Genomic DNA, 22490 nt, shown 5'->3' on the forward strand with positions numbered 1-22490 from the left:
CCAACAAATATATTTTAAAATGTTAAAAATCTCTAATCATCAGGGAAATGCAAACGGGAAATATCATCTCACAGCTGTTAGAATGGCTACTATCAAAAGGATGAATGAAAACAGGTATTGATGTGGATGTGGAGAATGTTGGTGGCAATGTAAATTGGTGTACTCGCTATGGAAAGAAGTATGGAGCTTCCTCAAAAAGCTGAATTGCCTTTGAATATTTGTTGAAAATCACTTGCCCATGTATGTTGTGGGTCTGTTTATGAACTCTATTCTGTTTCATTTATCAATACTACACTGTCTTGAATATTGTTACCTTACAGTAAAAATTGAAATCAGGTAGTAGTTTCCCCTTAATGTGCCTTTTAAAAGTTGTTTTGGCTATTTTAGTTTTTTTCCATTTCCATATGAATTTTAGAATCAGCTTGTCAGTTTCTACAGAAAAAGCCAGCTAGGACTTTGATCAGGGTTTTGCTGTAACTATAGATCAATCAGGAATGAGTTGACATCTTAATGATATCAATTTTTCTGCCCTGTGAATACAGTATATCTCTACATTTATTTAAGCCTAAAGTTTTCAGGACAGGTCTTGCACATGTTTAGTCAGATTTATCTCTAGCTTCTAAACCAAGACAATTCTTTGTATGCTACCCAAAGCCCTGTAAGAGTTTTTTGTTTTTTGAATAGATAGTGGTTCCATTCTATAATTGATGAGATGAGTGTTTTGAAGAAACGCAAAAATTTACCAGAGAGACAAAATGTATCTTAATAGTTTTCAATTTTTTATTTAATCAGAGTTAATGCAGTTGAAATCTTTTAGTTTCACATTAGGCACACAGAAAGCTTGCAAATGCTTTTAGACTGATTAGGGATCATCTGCCAGCTCTGTGCTCTCTGTTGTGTGTGTGTGGTTGTGTGTGTGTGTGTGTGTGTGTGTGTGTATGTTATGTGTATGCCCACATCTGCCTGTATAGTCTCTTAGTTAATTGTTATAATTGTATAATTAATTGGTGCTGTCAAATCTTTGGGGTATGGTAGGCATAATTCTAAGATGTCCCTAAGATTCTTGTCTTCTTTTATACATCCTCCACTTAGGTGTGGTTGGGACCTGTGAATATGCTGGGCTATCACTCTGTGATTAGGTTACATTATGTGGCAAAGGTGAAGAGATTTTGCAGATGTAATCAAGGCACTCAGTTAATTTTTGAGTTAATCAAAAGGGTGATAATCTTGGGTGGGCATGACTTAATCTGGTAAAAGACCTTGAAAGAGGCACTGGACCCCTCCTGAGGAGAAATAAATTTTCCTGTTGGCCTTGGCTAAGCAGAACAACCATGTTGCCAACTGCTAATGGAGAGGGGCTGCCTCTAGAGCCTGTAGGTGCTACAGGTCTTAATTCTGTAACTGCAAGGAACTGAATTTGGCCAACAACCTGAATGAGTCTGGAAGAAGATTCTGAACTCCACATGAGAACACAGCCCAGGCAAAAGCTTGATTGCAGTCCCTTGAGACCCTGAGCAGTGCACCCAGCTAAACCATACCTGGACTCCTGACACATGGAAACAGATAATAAATGTGTATGTTTTTAAGCAATGAACAATTACTAAGTCAGATACTCTAGCTGGCATTTGAAATGCTTCCCATTGTATTTGTTTGCTAGACCTGCCATAACCAAGTATAACACCATAGACTGGGTAACTTAAATAACAGAAATTTATTTTCTTGTAATTCTAGAAGATCAAGGTGTCGGTAGGTTTTGTTTCTTCTGAAGCCCCTCCTTGGCTTGCAGGTGGCTGCCTTCTCACTGCATCCTCACGTGGTCTTTACTCTGTATGCATATATGTCTAAGTCTTAAACTCTTCATAAAGGACACCAGTCATATTGGATTAGGGCCCATCTTAGAGACATCACTTTAACTGAATTACCTCTTTAAAGACCTTTTCTCCAAGTACAACTTCCTCTCCCATGTGCTATCTTTTTTGAAACCCAAAAGAATGCTGTGGGGCATATCAGACCAGTATTATTTTGCTTCCCACTGGAAATTTGGGAAAACACTCTCAGAGCACTAACTTAATGTCACATAGCACATAAATTGTCTTCTGATTCCAAGTCTAGTGCTCTATCCAGTAGATTAAGTATTCAGACAAAGCATCTGAACCTAAACTGCAATGGATTTCTATTGGATAAATATATTTGTAATATCTTGCTGCCAGTTCTTCTTTTTAACTGAGAATCTGTGCAAGTTACTGCCAGTTCAAATGCAGCTTCTGTAGTTGCCCCCATATGCACACCCTTGCTATGAGGGTTTTCTCTTTGTGTGGATAAAGGCTGCTTGGCCCACACTGGTGTATCCCATTTTTACTGTCATTTCTGTGGGAGAAACTTATTATAAAGTAACGCCACTTGAACCTTTTTATGGCAGGACAAAGCAGTGACTTCAGAGTACACCAGCTCAGTTTGTACTTACTTTTTTTTAACCTATGTGCCAGGTTTTTGATACATGCTAAAACTGATTGCTTGAATTATATCTCCTTCCACACTTACCGCATCACTTCCAAGAAGAAGAAGAAGAAGAAGAAGAAAAACAGCCAAAGAAAAAAACCTCAACATTGATTAAACTGGTTGCTAAGAGCAAACTCACTTTATTTTCCCAAGGAGGAGTCTGGAATCATAAGTAGAAAGGGCAAAGGAAGAGGTGTAAGAAGGTGGCCCCAGGCTGTAACCGTTAAGAAGGCAAAGAATGAACAGAAGACAAGCAAGGGGAAAAACAGGCTTGACTGGGGTTTTTGTTGGGGGCTAGGCTGACAGAACAGAATCAAGAATCGAACTTATAAGAGGAGTCCCACCAGAGTTTGGAAGCAGTTTGCATAGTGGTTAAGAGCCTGGGTGCCAGAATCACACCGCTTGGGATCCTGAGTCCCGCTTCTGCCACTTACTGTTTATATAACCTCCGGCAACTTGCTTAACTATACGCCTCAGTTTTGTGACTTGTAAAATGGAAATAATAGTATATAACTTACAGAGTAGCTGTGAGTTAGGTAAGTTGATACTTCAGTGCTTGGTTCATAGCAGATGCTCAGTAAAATGTTGAACTGTTATTATTTGTAGTTTGTATCCTTCCTCTTTTTTAATGTTGCGTACTGCAGCAGGGAGAGGGAGAGATGAAGCGCTTATCCCACTGGAAGAGTGGTATTTGTTTGAGAGCCTGGGTCAGGCTTATTTTGAGATGTGGGCCTCACTGAGGTGAGGTGGCACCGCTTCCAGAGCACACCCTCTGCCCGAGCCCTGCCGTGACTGTGAGGAGGCCGAGGCCACGGCTGGCAAAATGCACGGGTGGACCTCCTTGAAGTGGCTAACCCGGGCGGATGCACTGTTTTCCCTAGATACTTGACACTTTTCACTTTTTCTGCCTCCTGGCACTAGAAGTCATGTGGGCTTACACCCAAGCCTCCCGGTTTCGGAGGCTTGAGGGCCACTTAGCGGTCATTCAGCTTCAGGGTCCAGCCTCGTCACGCTTTGGCTACAGCCTGGGAGTTCCGTTCGGACCCCACACACTGTCCTAGCCCCAGCTCCCCACCACCCTGCCTCCCGCGCAGGCGCCGCCAGGGCCACCCCCGCCGCCATGTTTCCCCCGCCCGCGCGCTCCCTCCCCCCACTGCCCCCTCCCTCCCCAACTGGGTTCCCGCCCCCCTCCCTCAGCGGCCCCCCCACACCCTGGTGAGGTCAGGCGGAGGCTCTGCCGCTGCGGCCGCAGTAGCTCAGCTCTTATTGCCGGGAAATCTGGAACGGGGACTTTTGAAAATAACTGGAGCGGCATTCGGGTTAGAGTCCGTGCTCTCCGCCTGCGCCAGGACAGGGTGAAGTGGCCCGGGCGAGCAGAGGGTGCGAAGGTGCGGGTGCTGGTGCCTCGCAGCAGGAGGGAGCTTGGGCTGCAACGCGCGACTCCCTCTTTGGCCCTCGGAGCGCAGCACCCGGCGGACGAGCGGCGGGACGCTAGGACGCGGCGAGCAAGGTGAGGCGGGGTCCTGAAGTCACAGGGGCTCCATCAGCCGCTTCCCCGCCTCCGGACCCGGCACTGCGCGGTGCGCGGCGAGGAGTTGCGATCTGTGCCAGGGGCAGAGGAGCAGAGGAGCAGGGAACCAGCTTCGTTTTGCCCGCCCACCCTCTTTTTCTCCCGCGTCCTGGTGCGCGCCCTCATCCTTACACCTTCGCATCCCTTTCTCCCGGTCCCTCTGGCTCCGTCGGACACCTGGATTCTTCTAGGATCCCAGAACCTAGTTTTCCTCTGCTTCTTTGTCATCTCTCCAAGATCTTCTTTTCTGGGCCTCGCTGTCGCTGCCCTGACAGTCTAGGGTCCCACTGCCCGCCTCGGCCCCACTGTCTCTTGCCCTCTAACAGTTTCTGCTTTGTGCCTCCTAATCCATCTTGTCCTTCAGAATCTCCTAACTTGAGAGTCTCCTCTGCTGGCTTCCAACTCAGGAGCACACTTCTCTTCTTCTCCAAGCTTTTAACTTCACTCTGAACGTCTTCAGCTCTGAATATCTTGACTTTTTTTTTTTAAATCACAGTTGACTAATGATTTTCTTTGAGGTTTGCAGTCTAGGCTACAGTTTACTGAAAGTGATGAGATCATTCCTTCACTAAATATCTTAGTAAATATCAACTAGGAAACTTTAAAGTTTCTTTCTAGGTTTCATTAACTTAACCCAAGAACAATAGCCAGTTAAATATTTGTGTGTGTGTGTGTGTGTGTGTGTGTGTGTATATATATATATATGTTTGTACCCAATCTCGTACATGATCCTAAATCTGATTCTTCCCTGGCTGCTGAGCAGGCCTGAGAGACAGAGGATTGGTGGAACTTGTGATGCCTGGCTCCATTTCTCTAATTGTAAACTAGGATGTTCATCGTTTTAACGTAGTCAGAGGACTTTAGTGGTTTGAGATAAAGTCACTCAAGTTAGCATTGGCTGGTTACTAAGCACATTGAATGGGGACTAAGAGACACTGGGATTTAAAACTGTCTCTGGAGGGCACCTGCTTTTATTTTTCTGAAGCCACAGTTTCTTAATGGTGGATCTCGTATTTGTATAAACCCTCCAAAAGCAGCATATTTCAAAACAACGTAGTTTAAAAAAAAGTCTATTCACTCTTAGCAATATCACTTTCTCCCCATGTAGTCATGGTGTTAGCTCCCAGACTGAGGTTCATTTGCTCACTTCCATGCTGCAATTAGTGTGTGAAGGAAACTGAATGGAGAAGCACAAAGTGGAGGCAAATACCAGTGAACAAGCACATACTGACATATGCAGCTGTGTTTTTGGAAATAGGCCGTATCTAGTGTTCAAATTTAAAAACTGAGGAAAATGAAATAATTCAGCATTTGTGACATCATTTTATATCTAAAAATATTAGCTCCCTTAACTGCAAGTTCTTATTAATATACTTAATGATAAAAGAGTTGTTTGCCTGATGTGTGACCAAGTGTTGCTGTTGACACAGTGTACACTAATTGGCAGCAATCTCAGAAGAAGCCAAGTTGTGAATGATGATAATGGCTAAATTTCATTGCCTGGTAGCACTTCTTGTGGCAGTGAGATGAGAGTAGTTTCTGCTGCAACATCAAATGATGCATTTAAAAAACAGATAAATAAGAGTTTCAATTCTTAAAAAGCCCAATGTTTTTAATCTGCCATTTTTATAAGCACACTTCAGAAAGTGTAATGTGGTTATATAAGGCTTAGTTGATGTTCTGAAGAAAGTAGTTTTCACAAGAAAAGTAAAGCCTATTGCTTATCAATTTAGTTAGATAACTTGCAGATGATTTGTCGTTTCCCAATTGATTTGGTAAATTCCTGAGTTTACTTGAGGTTTATTAAAAAATGGAACGTAGTGGGGAAACAGTACTTATTCTAATAGGCCCACTTTTCTAATTCTGTGATTTTCTTGAGAAACCAATTCTCAAAAGACATACAAACTTACAACTGTTTCAAGGAAAATAGTTTATACCATTTTATTTTCATGATTATTATTGATACTAAGTCTAAGCTAAGATTGCCACTAATGTGATTGTGTAGTAAGACTATTTGTATTTGCCAGGAAAAGAATAAAGGTGGATGTGAGTTAACCATAAGCATTTTGCTCTGAATCTTCAATATGATTCAATATGTGTTTGACAGTCCATCTGGTACACCTAGAGGTTATCAGACTGGATATTTCTGATGTTACTAAAGGTAACTGTACTTACTTATTGGAATATCTTCTTTCTCATTTTATTTACATTTTAAATTATGTTTCTTCATGTAATTTGACTTGCATTAGGGAAATGAGACTGACCAATTTTCAAATTGTTTGATTTTTATTGATGTTTGATAAACCACTGCAACCTCTTGAAAATATTTTTTTTCTTAAATCTGCTGGTTGAAACTGATCTATTTTTATTGCTATGAAATAATACAACAGATTTCCAGGAATTATTTCAGAAAATGTGGACTCTAGAGAAATGAATAGCCCTAGAGAAAATATCTCAAAATTGGGAAAATGGCTTTCTCAAGTTACTGATACTCATATCAGGTTTTTATGCATCATTCATTCATTTACTAATTCATTATACAAAATCTATTGGGTACTTGTTTGCCAAAGCCCTGTATTAGGTACAATGATAAATCGTATAAGGCATGATCTTTGCTCTTGTGGAGTATCACAGTGATTATATTCTACCAGAGAATATAGACAATAAACAAGCAAACAAATGAAGAAGATCCTTATAGACTATAGTAAGAGCAATGAAAATAAGTAGGGGAATATGATACAGAGAACTAGGAAGGGTCTACTTTAGTGTGGGAAGTCACAAAAGGCCTCTCAGAGAAAATGATTGAGCAGAGACCTGAAAGAGAAGAAAGACTAGGCCTACCTTGTTAGGATCTGGGAGAACATTCCCCAGATAACATTCTTGCAGAGAGAAGAGTAAGATCCAAGGCCTTAAGGGGGGAAAAAGAGACTTGGCATTTTTGAAGAACAGAAAGCAAGCCAGTATGGCTGGATCCTAGTGAGCTGGTAGTGATTAAAGAGTATGTTAGATAACCTAGAAGCAGCCCAATAACAGATAAAATAGGACTTGGAGGTCCTGAGAAATAATTTGGGTTTGATTCTTAGAACAATAGGAAACCACTGAAGAGTCTTTTCTGGGGAAGATCATTGGCTTAAAAAAATTATCCAGGGAAATTAAAAAGAAAGTTTTTCAGAGGATAAATAGAATGTCTACTCACTCAGTCACTTATATTAATACCAGAGAATAAAAAAACTGTATGATTAGTATGCTAAATAAACATGTAATTCAGTTCCTCTACTCTGTTTAGGTAAGGGGACGGGGAATGGGAACACTGAAGTGAATATGTTAAAAGGCAGTTTACTTTCCACTGTCACATTGTGACCTGTGCTACAAGGTAAGTTGTCACCAACTTTATTAAAAATCAGATCATTGTTCAACTTCAGAATTTATTTTTCAAAGAATGATGTCTTATTTTCTCTTGGAAATATGTTACCTTCAGAAGGTTGTAAATTTTATTTGTGTATAAAGGAATAACCTAGGTTTTAGAAATGGCCTTTGGAGTTTTAAGAAGGACTTACCATTTTCTTTTAGCTGTTGTCTCTCCAACATTTTCAAAGTTTTTTATTCCTTTATTCCTTGAGAGATTAGGGTTACTGTGTTTCTTGAGGGTTACTGTATTTCTTGAGGCTTAAATGAATTTATTGCCCTAAGCTCTTCCTTGAAAGCAATCCAGCTTTGAGTTCTAGTTGGTCCTAAAAAGAAATGCAGATGATTTTTGACATTCCATAGGAGTAAATCCTAATATTGTGGGGGGATAATCTGCAAAATAACCTTCAGCATTGCCTACAGGGTCAACTTCCTCCTTAACTGAGCCACTCAATCGAGGACCCTCCATGATTTGATCCCAGCCTACTTTCCCATATGTCCTTGTTATTCTCTTTCACAAATCTCTGTTGGTTTAAACTGATTTTCCCCAGTTTGGAACTTTTGTGCTTAGCATTATTCCTGGCATAGAGTAGGTGCACAATAGGTGCTTGTCAAATGAATGCCATGCCTTTCTTTTTTGTCATTTCAAATCCCAACATTAGTTAAGGAACAGATCAAATCTCAGGTCCTATTACACTATTCCCCACTGAACTAGATCTCCTCCCCCTCTGAAGGTGAACAGCAGTCACACACTTGCCATGCTGTGTCATAATTATGCTCATTTGATGCCTAGCCATTTCCCCACTTGCCTCTGGCTTCATGAAGGCGACCTAGACCTTACCTGGTTTGCTCATTGCTGTATTCTGAGCACCTAGCACATGGTATGCACTCTATAAATAGTTATTGAATAATGAATAAATGCTGCCTTGTGATGTTTCTCCTATTGCTTTTTTGATATTAGATCATTTAATACTGTTTTACTTTTCATGTGTTTGTCTGGTGTTCTGAAGTGGTTTCTGAGAGCGTTTGTAGAGCATACTTGTTAAGAGCTCAAGCTCTGGAGCTAGGCTGCCTGGGTTTCAATTCCAGCTAGGAGACTTAATAGTTGTGGGACATTGGGTGAGTTAGTAAACCTCCCTGTACCTTAGTTATCTCATGTATAAAAAAGGGATAATAGAACTTACCACTTACGGCACTTGTAAAGATTACATGAATTAGCTAGGTCCACAATTTTTTTTTTTTTTGAGACAGAGTCTCACTCTGTCACCCAGGCTGTAGTACAGTGGCACAATCTCGGCTCACCACAATCTCCACCTCCCAGGTTCAAGCAATTCTCCTGCTTTAGCCTCTTGAGTAGCTGGGACTATAGGTGTGTGTCACCATGTCCAGCTAATTTTTGTATTTTTAGTAGAGATGGGGTATCGCCATGTTGCCAAGGCTGGTCTCAAACTCCTGACCTCAGGTGATTTATCTCCTTGGCCTCCCAAAGTGCTAGGATTGCAGGTGTGAGCCACTGCCCCCGGCCTAGGCCCATAATTTGTTTGCAACATTTAAATTTCAAAAGCTCTGAAAACTCATAAAAATTTTATTTGGTAACTTAGATGCAAAATCTTACGTGGTGGCAAAACCTGACTTTAACTGGCATAGGTTATAGTCTTTATTCTACTTAATTTTTTTTTTATTGAGACAGAGTCTTGCTGTGTTGTCAGGCTGGAGTGCAGTGGAGTGATCTCAGCTCACTGCAACCTCTGCCTCTCTGGCTCCCGGGTTCAAGTGATTCTCTAGCCTCAGGCTACTGAGTAGCTGGGATTACAGGTGTGCACCACCATGCCCAGCTAGTTTTTGTATTTTTAGTAGAGACGGGGTTTCACCATGTTGGCCAGAATGGTCTCCATCTCTTGACCTTGTGATCCCTCGCCTTGGCCTCCTAAAGTGCTGGGATTACAGGCATGAGCCACCACACCCGGCCTATTCTACTTAATGTTAATCTTTCTTTGTTTTGCTGTAGAATGACTAATATGTTTATGGGGTAATATCATAGACCCTAATGGGGTATTATATTATATATATTATATATTATATATTATATTATATATATATATATATATATTATATCATGGCCTTTCACATAGTATGTTGTTGCTGTGGGTGGTTGAGATTAGGGAGGTAAACAGACTACTTTCTCTTTCCCAATAGCTTGTCATAATAGTTACCATGTAAATATGTACTGATTTATTCATGCAACAACTCTGTGAATAGAGAACTGGCTATATGGTCCTCATATCGTAGGAAAATAGATATGGCAGGGTCATGTAATTGAAATGAGCCAAGACTCATCTGTTAGTACTCTCACCTGGTACCAATAAGAGCGGTTACTTTTTGTTTTTCTGTTGTTATTTAAATCAAACTATGCTTCTTTAGCACAAGAGAGTCTTTTTGGGGGGATGGGTGGGGGAGGATATTCAGTTAAGAGTTTATTTAATATGATTAGACTCTTATTTTTTGCAGTTATTGAACATTTATGGAACTGCTAATATGTATAGAAATCTGTATTAAAAGCAAGAGGAAGGTAGAAAACAAATGAGACATGACCTTCCTTAGCCCCAGCGCCCTAGATGGTTATATGGAAACATGAATATACATTACAATTCTTTATTTTCCAAGTAAACTTGACATCATTAACATTAAAAACATACAAAAGAAAACCCAAGAGTTAACTGAAAACTCTTCTTAGTGTCTGCGATATGAATTGGGTTTTAATTATCCTAACACACCCTCCAACAGTATTATCTTTATATAACATCTTGACAGCCTTTTCCTTTCCAACTAAACTAAAACAACATGAATTTTATTGTTCTTTACCAATATACAATTGGTATGTTTTCTTAAGGTTTTGTGTTTGGTAGAGATGAGGTCTCACTATGTTTCCCAGGCTAGTCTTAAACCCCTGGCCTCAAGTGATCCTCATGCCTTGGCCTCCCAAAGTATTGGGATTACAGGCGTGAGCCACTGTACCTGACCTGTTTTTTTTTTTTCTTTGCTTTTGTGAGGTTGCCAGTAATTATATGTCTCAAGGGATTTTTCTGCAATTTTCTTGCAATTGAAAACTAGTCCTTGAAACCATTCTGTCAGTTCATTCAACAAATACTTATTAAATGCCTATTATATTCCAAGCATTGTGCTAGTGTAAACAAATAGAATCTCTATCCAGTGATCTTTCCATTACTTTGGGTCCTTCAAAGTGGAGCACATGTACTGAGTGAGCAGGGTGGTGACAAGGTAGTGCACCCAGGAGCCACAAAATAAAGGAGCTTGTATCATCTGCTTTACACAGAGATTTCAGAGAACATTAAATGGTCGCTATTTAAAAATCTTTAAACAAACTCGGATACATTCTGGCTTAGAATGCAATATTCCTAGAAAATTGGAGGTAAAACCCAATATTTCAGAGAAAGTCTCTGCTTACAAGGGCAGCTGTGGTAACCCTTAGATGACATTTTGGAATGCACTGAGGTGGTGCTATACTGCCCGAATATGTTCTTTTAGTCAAACACCCAAACATTTTCATAACCATAAATTCCCATGATGAACTGTGGAAAAGTTAATGGGCATTAATGTTTTTTCTCTGTTGCACAATTTCAAGGATACATATTGGTTACGCTTGGTCTAATGGTCTAAATCTAAAAATGTGCTGAGTTCTTACAGAGTTTTTAATGTTGGTGGGTAATGGCTAAGAATGACTGTGAAGGACCTGCCTAGGAAATGATATCTTCAGAATAGAGGTCATTAGGTCAGATGCAGTGGCTCGCTCCTGTAATCTCAACACTTTGGGAGCCCTAGGCAGGAGCATTGCTTGAGTCCAGGAGTTCAAGACCATCTTGGGCAATAAAGCAAGATCCTGTCTCTATAAAAACAAACAAACATACATGAGGCCAACAAACATGAAAAAATGCTCATCATCACTGGTCATTAGAGAAATGCAAATCAAAACTACATTGAGATACCATCTCACACCAGTTAGAATGGCGAACATTAAAAAATCTGGAGACAACAGATGCTGGAGAGGGTGTGGAGAAATAGGAACACTCTTACACTGTTGGTGGGAATGTAAATTAGTTCAACCATTGTGGAAGACAGTGTGGCGATTCCTCAAGGACCTAGAAATAGAAATTCCATTTGACCCAGCAATCCCATTACTGGGTATATATCCAAAGGATTATAAATCGTTCTACTATAAGGACACATGCACACGAATGTTCATTGCAGCACAGTTTACAATAGCAAAGACCTGGAACCAACCCAAATGTCCATCGATGATAGACTGGACAGGGAAAATGTGGCACATATACACCATGGAATATTATGCAGCCATCAAAAATGATGAGTTCGCGTCCTTTGTAGGGACATGGATGAACCTGGAAACCATCATTCTCAGCAAACTGACACAAGAACACAAAATCAAACATCGCATGTTCTCACTCATAGATGGGTGTTGAGCAGTGAGAACACATGGACACAGGGAGGGGAGCACTACACACTGGGGTCTGTTGGGGGGAATAGGGGAGGGACAGCGAGGGGTGGGGAGTTCGGGAGAGATAGCATGGGGAGAAATGCCAGATATAGGTGAAGGGGAGGGAGGCAGCAAATCACACTGCCACGTATGCACCTATGCAACAATCTTGCATGTTCTTCACATGTACCCCAAAACCTAAAATGCAATAAAAAACAAACAAAAAATTAGCTGCGCATGGAGGCACGTGCCTATTGTCTCAGCGACTCGGGAGGTTTAGGTGGGAGGCTCCCTTGAGCCCAGGAGTTCGAGGTTGCAGTGGGCTACAATCACACTCAAAAAAAAAAAAAAAAAAAAAAAAGAAAAGAAAAAAGACTAGAGGTTATTAGAACACAAGGAACAAGAACTTAAAGCAGCACATTAACCTAAAGCAGCACATTAACTTAAAGCAGCACAGCTGATGGTGTCAAAGCTTTGCCCTGTTCTGTGCACACTTGCCTCTCATTGATTTGAAGTTCACTTTTGCTAACTTTAAAGCTGCTTTCATTTACAACATAGTATACAAATTGCTTTGTTAATTGCTGGCCACTGAAATAGTTAATACTAGAAGAAAGCTGTCAAGGATTATGTGCTTTGAGGTTGATAAAAGGCTTCTACAGTTTGAGATGGTTTTGAAAATAGGCCAGCAGAGCATTGGAGGAATGCCTGTTACAACGTGATGGTTTAATTTACTCCAGATGAGAAAGATGAAGAAGAAAAAGGCAAGTGAAGAAAGGGGGTGAAAGTAAATGGAGTAAGTCAAACACTAAATCTTTCAACTGATTTTCATTATTGTAGTCCCACTTTCATTGTTGTTGTTCCATGCCAGACATAGTTCACAGGGCCTGACATTGTTATATTGTTGTGTTACTGCTCAAAGCTTTTAAGGACATGGGTATAGAGGATTGTGATTAATGGATGGTTTTTATAGTCTATGTGTGAAGTGCCTTTACAGTCTATTCAGTAAAAGGAGGTAAGAGTTTTGCTTGTAGTTTGTAGAGTTTTGTTTTTTGGTCCCACTTTTAAAAATTGGCAATACGTTTCTAAAGATCACTTCATTTCAACAAAGTTTTCTGTTCCACTCTTGGGTTTTTCTTTTTTCTTTTAAGATAGGATCTCACTCTGTCACTCAGGCTGGAGTGCAGTGGTGCAAAGTCAAGGCTCACTACAGGTTCAATCTCCTAGATTCAAGTGAGTCTTCCACCTCAGACTCCTAAGTAGCTGGGACTACAGGTGCACGCCACCATGCCTGGCTAATTTTATGTATTTTTTTTTTTTTTTTTGAGATGGAGTCTTGCTCTGTCGCCCAGGCTGGAGTGCAATGGCATGATCTTGGCTCACTGCAACCTCTGCCTTCCGGGTTCAAGCAATTCTTCAGTATGCCTCAGCCTCCTGAGTAGTTGGGATTATAGGCACATGCCATCTAATTTTTGTATTTTTAGTAGAGACGGGGTTTCACCATGTTGGTCAGGCTGGTCTTGAACTCCTGATCTCGTGATCCACCCACCTCAGCCTCCCAAAGTGCTGGGATTACAGGCATAAGCCACTGTGCCTGGCCTCACTCCTGGATATTTCTTAGTGGAAAGGCAGTAGAGCTTAATGGCTACGATCTTGAACCCTGGAATCATAGGTTTGGGTTCAAATCCTGACTGCTTCTTTTTGGGCAACTTGCTTCACTTCCCTGATCCTTGTTCATCTCGCTTGTAATATCTCATCTAGTTGTTTTAAGGATTAAATTAATAACGCATATAGAGTGCTAAGCATAGTTAAGCCACATATGAAATATAACTGTATTTATTACTTACTCTTTTCATGGATTTGTGGCTAAATTAGTTGATAACTTGGAACATACTATAGGAGCTTTGCCAGTCATATATGAAGCAGAAATGTGAGGGGAATTGTGTGTCTTCTTTGTTTATATTGTCTTTATCCTAGCTGGAATGCTGTTTTTCAAACGTGCCTCTCTTAAATGGTAAGTAGACTGTTTAGAAGTAACACTAGTTTTCTTGCAGACAAGAAAGTTTATGGTGAATGCTTGTTTATTACTTCCTCAAATATGGCACCACATTGAATCCAAGAAAAATGTCAGTTTTAATACAATTAACCCAATGTATATTTAAATATGATACTGTTTGGTTTAATAGGATTTTGAATTTTAATATCCATTTTGAAGGAAAAGCGATATGCAGGATAATGTATTACTATGAACAATGTTGTCTTTTAAACATGAAAACATTTGGTCTTCTGATAATCACTGAGGTCACACATTTTTCTGATTTATCTCTAATTGTTCCAGATTTTAAGTCCCCAAAAAAGAATAAGAAAATACTGAAGCATTTGTAATAGTTAAGCCATTGGGAAGAGGTATAATTCTGTTTTGAATAATGTCTTTCTATGGATTTTGAGTTGTTATGGTTATCTCAAGTTTTTATCATAGTTACTCTAACAGCAAATCAAATAATACCCTCACAGAAGATAAAAGTTTGATAGTAGCTTTGATAAATGAATGGATAAGTCTAAATGGATTATTGAGAACAGCTTTAGGTGTTAGAGGGATAGTCTAACCTTTTAAGTTGAAAGTACATGAATGTACCTTTCCTACTCTCTTACGTGGTGCCCTTTGGTTTCAATGTCAGACAAATAATGAGATAGATAATCCTTAAATGCCTCAGGTGCACACAAGGGAAAAGACCAGGTAACACATTGGTCATATACTGTATATTCACAGGTTTTCGTGACTGTTATTAAGATAATGTATATCCAAGGGCTTGGAAAGCTTAGCTCACTATATTGATGACATATATTATTTATTAGCAGTGATACCTGCATTTATAGTGATCATTCTCAGTATCATTTGATGATAAAGTGACACTATTCAAAAATAATTTTTAGAAAAATTAGACTTACTCTACCATTAGGCCATTAGCTCAAACCTTAAATAAAGATCATACTCTTTATTTTTACAGCATCTCTCTTTTGAAGCATAATTAACTGTCATTATTCTGTTTATTCCTGAGGAATATGCACAATGTGTTTAAGTAACTTGCAGAAGGGTTACATCCTGTGAGGTGGAGCTAGGAGTAGGCCTTTCGTTTCTAATTCAACACTTTTGTACTAATAATATAAAAAGCTCTTTAGCCCAAAGGATCCTTTCATATCTGTAGCCTTTCAATTGATGGGGTTAAAGCAAAATGTCAGTAGTTGTGATACTTACTATCATTCTATACCTTCTTATTGAAAAGCAAGGAACGTATTTCTGAATATTTTAATGCCCAAAGCTGTGTGTCTGCATGTGCATGTGTGTGCAGAGGTGCGTGTCTGTGTATGTGTGTGGGTGTGTTTATTTTAAACTGGAAAAAAAAAACTTTACAGGGTAAAACAAACTGAGAATATTTCTACTGACAGCCAGTCAGAGCTCTGTTTTTGTGTACAATATTTGACTTCACAAACCTGTGTTGAAAAAAAATTTAACGGCTTTATTAAGATATAATTCACTCATCATACAAGTTACCCATTTAACGTAATATATTCAGTAGTGTTTAGTATACTCACAGAACTAAGCAACTGTCACCACAATTTTAGAACATTTTCATCACCTCAAAAAGAGAAATTTGTTTTGAAATAAATGTGGCCACAAGGAGGATGGAACTAGTGTGCCTGTTGGTACTACTGCTTCTATATCAGAATGTTCATGATTTATGCTCGGTTTAACACAGACCTCATGCTGTTTTTCTGCAGTCTAGCTCCAAATTGCTGTAGGGCTCCTCCTCCATTTATTTTAATTGTGATCAGTGACTGTCTTTCAAGGGATTATGTAGTGATCTAATTTTGAATTATCAATCCAAGTCAATTGTATATTTTCATTTGTCATAAAGGTGTTGATCTTAGTTCTAAATAGCAAAACCAGACTTGTATTTAAAACAAAACTGCTTAACCCACTATTATGAGTGGTACCTCATTGTCTGTATATGCTCTATAGTGGGCCAGAGCCAAAGATTTTTGGGAAATTTTATGTGTATACACTGATATTTTTAAATACTTCTAAAGGTTATACCTGACATAGGTTACTAGTGGACAGATGGTTGAGGTAAAAGCAATCCCCCCATGAATTTTTTGCTGGGAAATAGTACTGGGGTCATGTGTTACGGAAAAATGTCTCTCTTTTTTTTTTTGGGACAGGGTTTCATTCTGTTATCTAGGCTAGACTGCAGTGGCATGATCACAACTCACTGCAGCCTTGACCTCTGGGGCTCAAATGATTCTCCCGCCTCAGCCTCCTGAGTAGCTGGGACCACAGGCACACACCACCGTGCCTGGCTAATTTTGTTTTTAAAGTAGAAATGAGGCCTTGCTATATTGCCCAGGCTGTTCTTGAACTCTTCGGCTCAAGAGGTCCTCCGACCTTGGCCTCCCAAAGTGCTGGGATTACAGGTGTGAGTGACTGCATGTGGCTGAAAAATGTCTTATAAAATGTGTTCCATGATACTGTGTACAGATATTATGAAATAACTGGAATTAAAAAAATTCAGCCACTGACTTTTCAGCTATTTAGGCTTCATAAAAATATACAGTTAGTGTTTGTAGTTAAGGACTGTGTTTTTGTCTAGTGGGAGTTACCAAACCAAACATCTATGTATGTGTTGGGAGAGGCAGGCTGTTCCCAGGTCTTTATTAACGTAATAAGCTGTCAGTGTTATCTTCAGACTAAATAATTACTATTTACTTTCTATTAATAAAAAATGACATTCAGACATAATAAATGTCTTAAAGAACATAGGTGTCTTTTTAAAATGAGTTAATATTAGGTTGATCTCTTTTGCTACTTACAATTTTTCCTACTTTAAATTTTACCTAATTTTTCTTTCAGAATGATCTTGAAATGTCATTTTATACTTTTTCAGTATTTTAAAAATGCCTGTTATATGCTTGGGTTTCTTCTCAGGGGCCAAAGTAATTTTAGTTGAAGTTAAAGCGAGTTGATAAAGTCAAAAGATTTCCTGTGAATCTTAAGAATATTTTTTATTTGCATAGATGGAATTTCTGCTTTGTCATGTATGGAAAAGGTATAGTGATCTCACAGCTAGTAGGTAGGATAGAATCAATTAAGGTGGCACTGCTGTTACTAGAAGAAAAAAAACTAAGCATACCTTTATATTAATTAGCTGGAAGTGCCTCTGTCACTAAGCTCAATAGTTGACATCACCTGGAGTTAGGGAGTCAGGTGCTGTGGAGTTAAAAACAAAAAGGTTGCTTGATTTAGAAATTCTGGCATGTATGTAATGGTGTTACCTTTTCTAATGGCTAGATTTTGGTTATGAAGCCATTGTGATATTAAGCTATGTTAAAAGAGGTTAGAAACCTGTTAATTTAAGGCAAGCCAAATTCATCTGGTATAAGAGGGGCATGCTAAATGAGAAAGTATCACATCATTTAGGAGAGAGGATTTTGAGTAATATGAATATAGAGTTTTCCATGACTTGATATATAATTTATTGATGTTAACAAATGAACCCGTTACATTATACTCATAAACTATTACTTCACAATAGTTTGATTTTCTACTTAAATCAGTGCCTAAAATGGTAAAGTCTTAAATGGTTTAGAATGACTGTGCATGTGGGTTAGGTCCATCTACCTGTTTTACAGGTGGATCTACTTTATGTGCAGGTAAAGAAGATTCACTAGCTTTAATTAGTCTTACTATGTAGGGCAGCACTTCTTTTCTCTAATGAGAGAAAATGAGTTGTTTTACACAAATTTATTCAACAGAAATTAGCAAGTACCTGCTTTAACCCGGGTAATGGGGATGCTGTGGTGAACAAAGTTCTGTCTTCATTCTATGAGTCATTCACAGTATTATATGCGCTCTCTTTGTTCTTCTCTAAGAACATTCCATTCAAAGGAATACTAAAAGGGGCAGGAGAAAACATACTCTTTTCCTTTAAGGATGTAATTTAGTATTTGCACGCATCACTTTCACACATATCCCACTGGCCAGAACTTAATCCTATGGTGATACCTAGCTACAAGAGAAGCTGGAAAATGTGGCCCTTCACTTCATGGACAAGTGCCAAGCAAAAAAATTTATTACTATATGAGCTGGGAAGAACAAATATTGGGGGATAACAGTCTGTGCTATACATTGTCCCTAATGTAAACCTTGAATCTTTCATCAATTTCTTGACTTATCTGGAGATATCTCTATGACATCAGCTACACATTTGTTTCAGGGTAAAAATCCAAACTTCTCAGCAGAGTATACAAGCCCATCATGACTCTACTCCTGCCTGTCCCTCTAGTTCCTCTCTTACCCCTCCAAAGTTGCAGCCTTATGGAGACTACTTGGACTTCCCCAAACTGGCCATGCTCTCTTATCACACATTTGTATTTGTTACTTGTATTAGTTCATTTTCACACTACTGTAAAGAAATACCCAAGACTGGATAATTTATAAAGGAAAGAGGTTAAATTGATTCACAGTTTTGAGGGGAGGTCTCAGAAAACTTAAAATCATGATGGAAGGCAAAGGGAAAGCAAGCACCTTCTTCACAAGGTAGCAGGAGAGAGAAGAGAGAAGGAAGAATTTCTAAACACTTACAAAACCATCAGATCTCGTTAGAACTCACTGTCACAAGAACAGCATGGGGAAAACTGCACTCATGATCCAATCACCTCCCTCCCTCAACACATGGGGATTACAGGTCCCTCCCTCGACACGGGGATTATAAATTGAGGTGAGATTTGGGTGGGGACACAGAGCCAAACCATATCAATACTCATCCTAAACTGCTGACTACTTTTGTCCTTCAGGGTTCATTCAGTTTAGATAGCACCTCTTCTGGGAAGGTTTCCTTGAGACTCCTCTACCCCACACCCCTGTTATGTTTTTCTTTCATATATTTCCATAGTATTGTTCATGACTCTCTTTATCAACCTTTATTATAAGTAGTGTTTTTCCTTCTCTGTATCTCTCCCTGGATTGTGAATTCCTTGAGGGCAGGGGCCAACTTAGTTATCTGTATGGTCTGGCATGATACCTGCCCCAGAGTTGAGTTTAGTTAATGTTTGTTGGTGAGAAAATGAATGAATGAATGAATGAATAATTTGTTTACTAATTATGACTTCTTAATTAAACTGGCAACTATTGCTATTTACCATCTGGAAATTGCAATACTTAGAGTATTTTCTAGTAGGTAGGACTGAGTAATTTTGTAAGAGGTGTTGATAAAATCAAATAATTTGAAATAAACATCAGATGAGTAATATATAAATTGTAGAAGGTACAAACAATTGATGTGTAACAGTTAGGAAGAGCCCTAGGGATCCTTTAATCCAACCCCTCTAGAAGATTTTAAAAGGACACATGACTAATATGTAGAGAGAAGTTAAATTACTTGCTCAAGAACCTCTACTTTCAAGGATCTTGCAATATTGTTAGAGAGATGATAGGTATAGACATGAAAGAGGTGATTGAGAAAAAGTTGCCAAAGAAGTAGAAATGATTGGAATAGACAGGATAGGTTTGACCAAGGATTTTGGCTTTGCAGTAAGCCTTGGTGGCTGGGTAGGATTTTGATATGAGAAGACATTCAAGATATAGGCAATGTGTAAATAAAAGTGGAAAGACAAGGATGTACAGAAGAATTTTGAGATCTCTTCAGTTGGGTGATATTTAGTAGTATGACAGAAAGCAGAACAATTGTGCCAGATATTGAGGGACTTGAATAACAGGCTGCTGAGGGAAACCATTGGCAGTTTTAAGTAGGTGAGTAATATGATTTTTGTATGTTGTATCTGACTGACTGATAGGTGGGCTGGGTTGAAAGCTGAATGGGTCATGGAAGTGGCATATTGTCTAAAATACCAATTAAAAATTATGGACTTAATGGGTTCTCATTTTTGCTTAAAAGCAAAAACATGATATACTATCAATTCCCATGATAATTAGCATAACAATGTCAGTGTTTTTCTTAATGGAAAACATAAGTGTAAGTAGCAAGCTTATAATATTAGTATTGCACGTGTATTAGTCATGACATACTGTAGATAATTGTATAAATTCTCATGTTATGCCAATAAACTGGAAAAATTCCAGAAGTAACTGAGAATGTGGTAGCAGCTGCAGCATCAGCCCATGCTATTTTGCCAGCCATTTGGAGACTAGGTAAATTAACTAGTGCGATGAACTCTCCCAGTGCATTTAGGAGCCATTTTGTTCAAACGTTGTTTTATAGAAAGTGAAAATGGTATACTGTATTTTGGCAAAAAATACAAAGAATAATAAGTAGAACTCTCTATAGTATATTAAGCATCATCTAAAAATGAAAAGCATGTGGAGAGAACCATTACTTCATGTGCCTGTGAGGAAATTTTGACTTTGTATAGACAAAAAAACTATATTCACAGAGCAAGATTTGTTATATAAATAGTATAGTTCATTTCCGTAGTCAAGGATGAGTGTATTGCTTTCTTTTCTTTCTTTCTTTCTTTCTTTTTTTTTATTTTTGGAGACAGGGTCTGGCTCTGTCACCCAGGCTGGAGTGCAGTGGCACCATCTTGGCTCACTGCACCCTCTGCCTCCAGGGCTCACGTAATACCCCACCTCAGCCTCCTAAGTAGCTGGGACTACAGGTATGTGCCACCATGCCCAGCTAATTGTTTTTTTTAATTTTTAGTAGACATGAGGTATTGCTATGTTGCCCAGGCTGGCTGGCTGCGAACTCCTGGCCTCAAGTGATCTGCCTGCCTTGGCCTCCCAAAGTGCTGGGATTATAGGTGTGAGCTACTATGCCCAGCCAAGTGTATTTAAGAGCTGTATACATTTGGACTTAACTCATGGCTTTAACCCATGGCTTGCTTTAACTCAGGCATTTGAAAGTCTCTAAGTTTATAGCTTCAGGCACATATTAATACTTATTTTTTAGGACCTAATGAAAACAGTTTGTATTATCATTTGTCTTTATCCTAGGAATCGAAAGGGAATGTTCAATTTAATAAAGTTTTAAATTGTATTAATTTGAGTCTAGAAAATTTGTAAAACACTTTTTGGGAGACCTACTTCAAAAGTATTTGTTTCAGATGGTGTACAATTAAGTATATAATACCTATTTCATAACATCTTTGTACTTGAACATAATATAAAGTTAACTTTATGTAGCCTCCTGAAAATTAAAAGCATTTAACAAATAAAAAAGTGTAACTTTTCTGTGATTCCTTTTCCTACTCTGTTGGAACATCTGCTAAACTTCAGCCCATCATACTTCTTATGCTTGTATAACAACATGAAAATCTGTAATAACAAGTTTTTGGCATCATACATTATTATAAGACTTTGTCATAATATATCAGGGAACTAATGCTAACATAGTGAACATAAAGTTATATTACAGTTTTAGTTAAGAGTGTGGACTCTAAGCCTGACCTAAAATCTGACTGTTACTTGCTACTTGTATTACTTCATTTTATTGAGTCATGGTTTCCTCATCTCTAATGGAGGAACAAGAGATTTTATAGAAATTAGATAAAATAGTGTATGTGAGTGTTAAGCATAGTACCTAGAATATGGTAAGATTCAATAAATGTCAGTTATTATTTTATATAACTAGTATTAACTGGTTATGAAAGGAACTTTGGATTTTAGTTTCAAATTTATCTTTCTAGCCATTTTATTTAAGATATTTATATAAGAAGAAATATATAAAGAATGAGGTAAGTGACAAATTAGCAATTTAATAGTTATCAACTAGTAGGGGGCACTTTTAGCAGACAAATTACTCATTATTATTGTCAATTATTTTGGCAAATAATGAAAGAAAATGACAAAAAATTACCGCCAGATTATAAATGACTTTGCCTTTAACTCATGCTGATAGAATTTGTTTTAAAATTGTTTCACTATTAGGAAGTAGCCTGTTTTTTTTTTTAATCGCACTTTAAGTTCTGGGGTACATTTGCAGATCTTGCAGGATTGTTGCATAGGTACACACATGCCATGGTGGTTTGCTGTCTCTGTCCCTCCATCACCTACATCAAGCATTTCTCCCAGTGTTATCCCTCCCCAACCTCCCCACTCTCCACCGGCCCTGCCCTAGCCCCTCACACTGCAATAGACCCCAGTGTGTGATGTTCCCCTCCCTGTGCCCATATGTTCTAATTGTTCAACACCCGCCTATGCGTGAGAACATGCAGTGTTTGGTTTTCTGTTCTTGTGTCAGTTTGCTGAGAATGATGGTTTCCAGATTCATCCATGTCCCTACAAAGGACGCGAACTCCTCCTTTTTTATGGCTGCATAGTATTCCATGGTGTATATGTGCCACATTTTCCTTGTCCATTCTATCACTGATGGGCATTTGGATTGGTTCTAGGTCTTTGCTATTGTCAACAGTGCCGTAATGAACATACGTGTACATATGTCTGTATAACAGAACGATATTTAATCCTTTGGGTATATACCCAATAATGGGATT

At 38.8% G+C, this 22490-nt stretch overlaps 1 protein-coding gene across 2 annotated transcripts in view; it reads left to right on the forward strand.

Annotated features, from left to right (window-relative positions):
- The first annotated feature begins 3706 nt into the window (after positions 1–3706).
- Positions 3707–22490, forward strand: part of KLHL13 (kelch like family member 13) — a 201087-nt gene continuing 182303 nt past the window's right edge. For both annotated transcript variants that reach the window (XM_012476071.3, XM_064361644.1), the window contains exon 1: positions 3707–4009. The gene's annotated coding sequence lies outside the window, so the exon portion shown is untranslated. The remainder of the gene's footprint in view (positions 4010–22490) is intronic.

This window comes from Aotus nancymaae, unplaced genomic scaffold, assembly GCF_030222135.1.
Source record: "Aotus nancymaae isolate 86718 unplaced genomic scaffold, 86718_ANA_hifiasm-v0.15.2.pri h1tg000004l, whole genome shotgun sequence".
NCBI lineage: Eukaryota > Metazoa > Chordata > Mammalia > Primates > Aotidae > Aotus > Aotus nancymaae.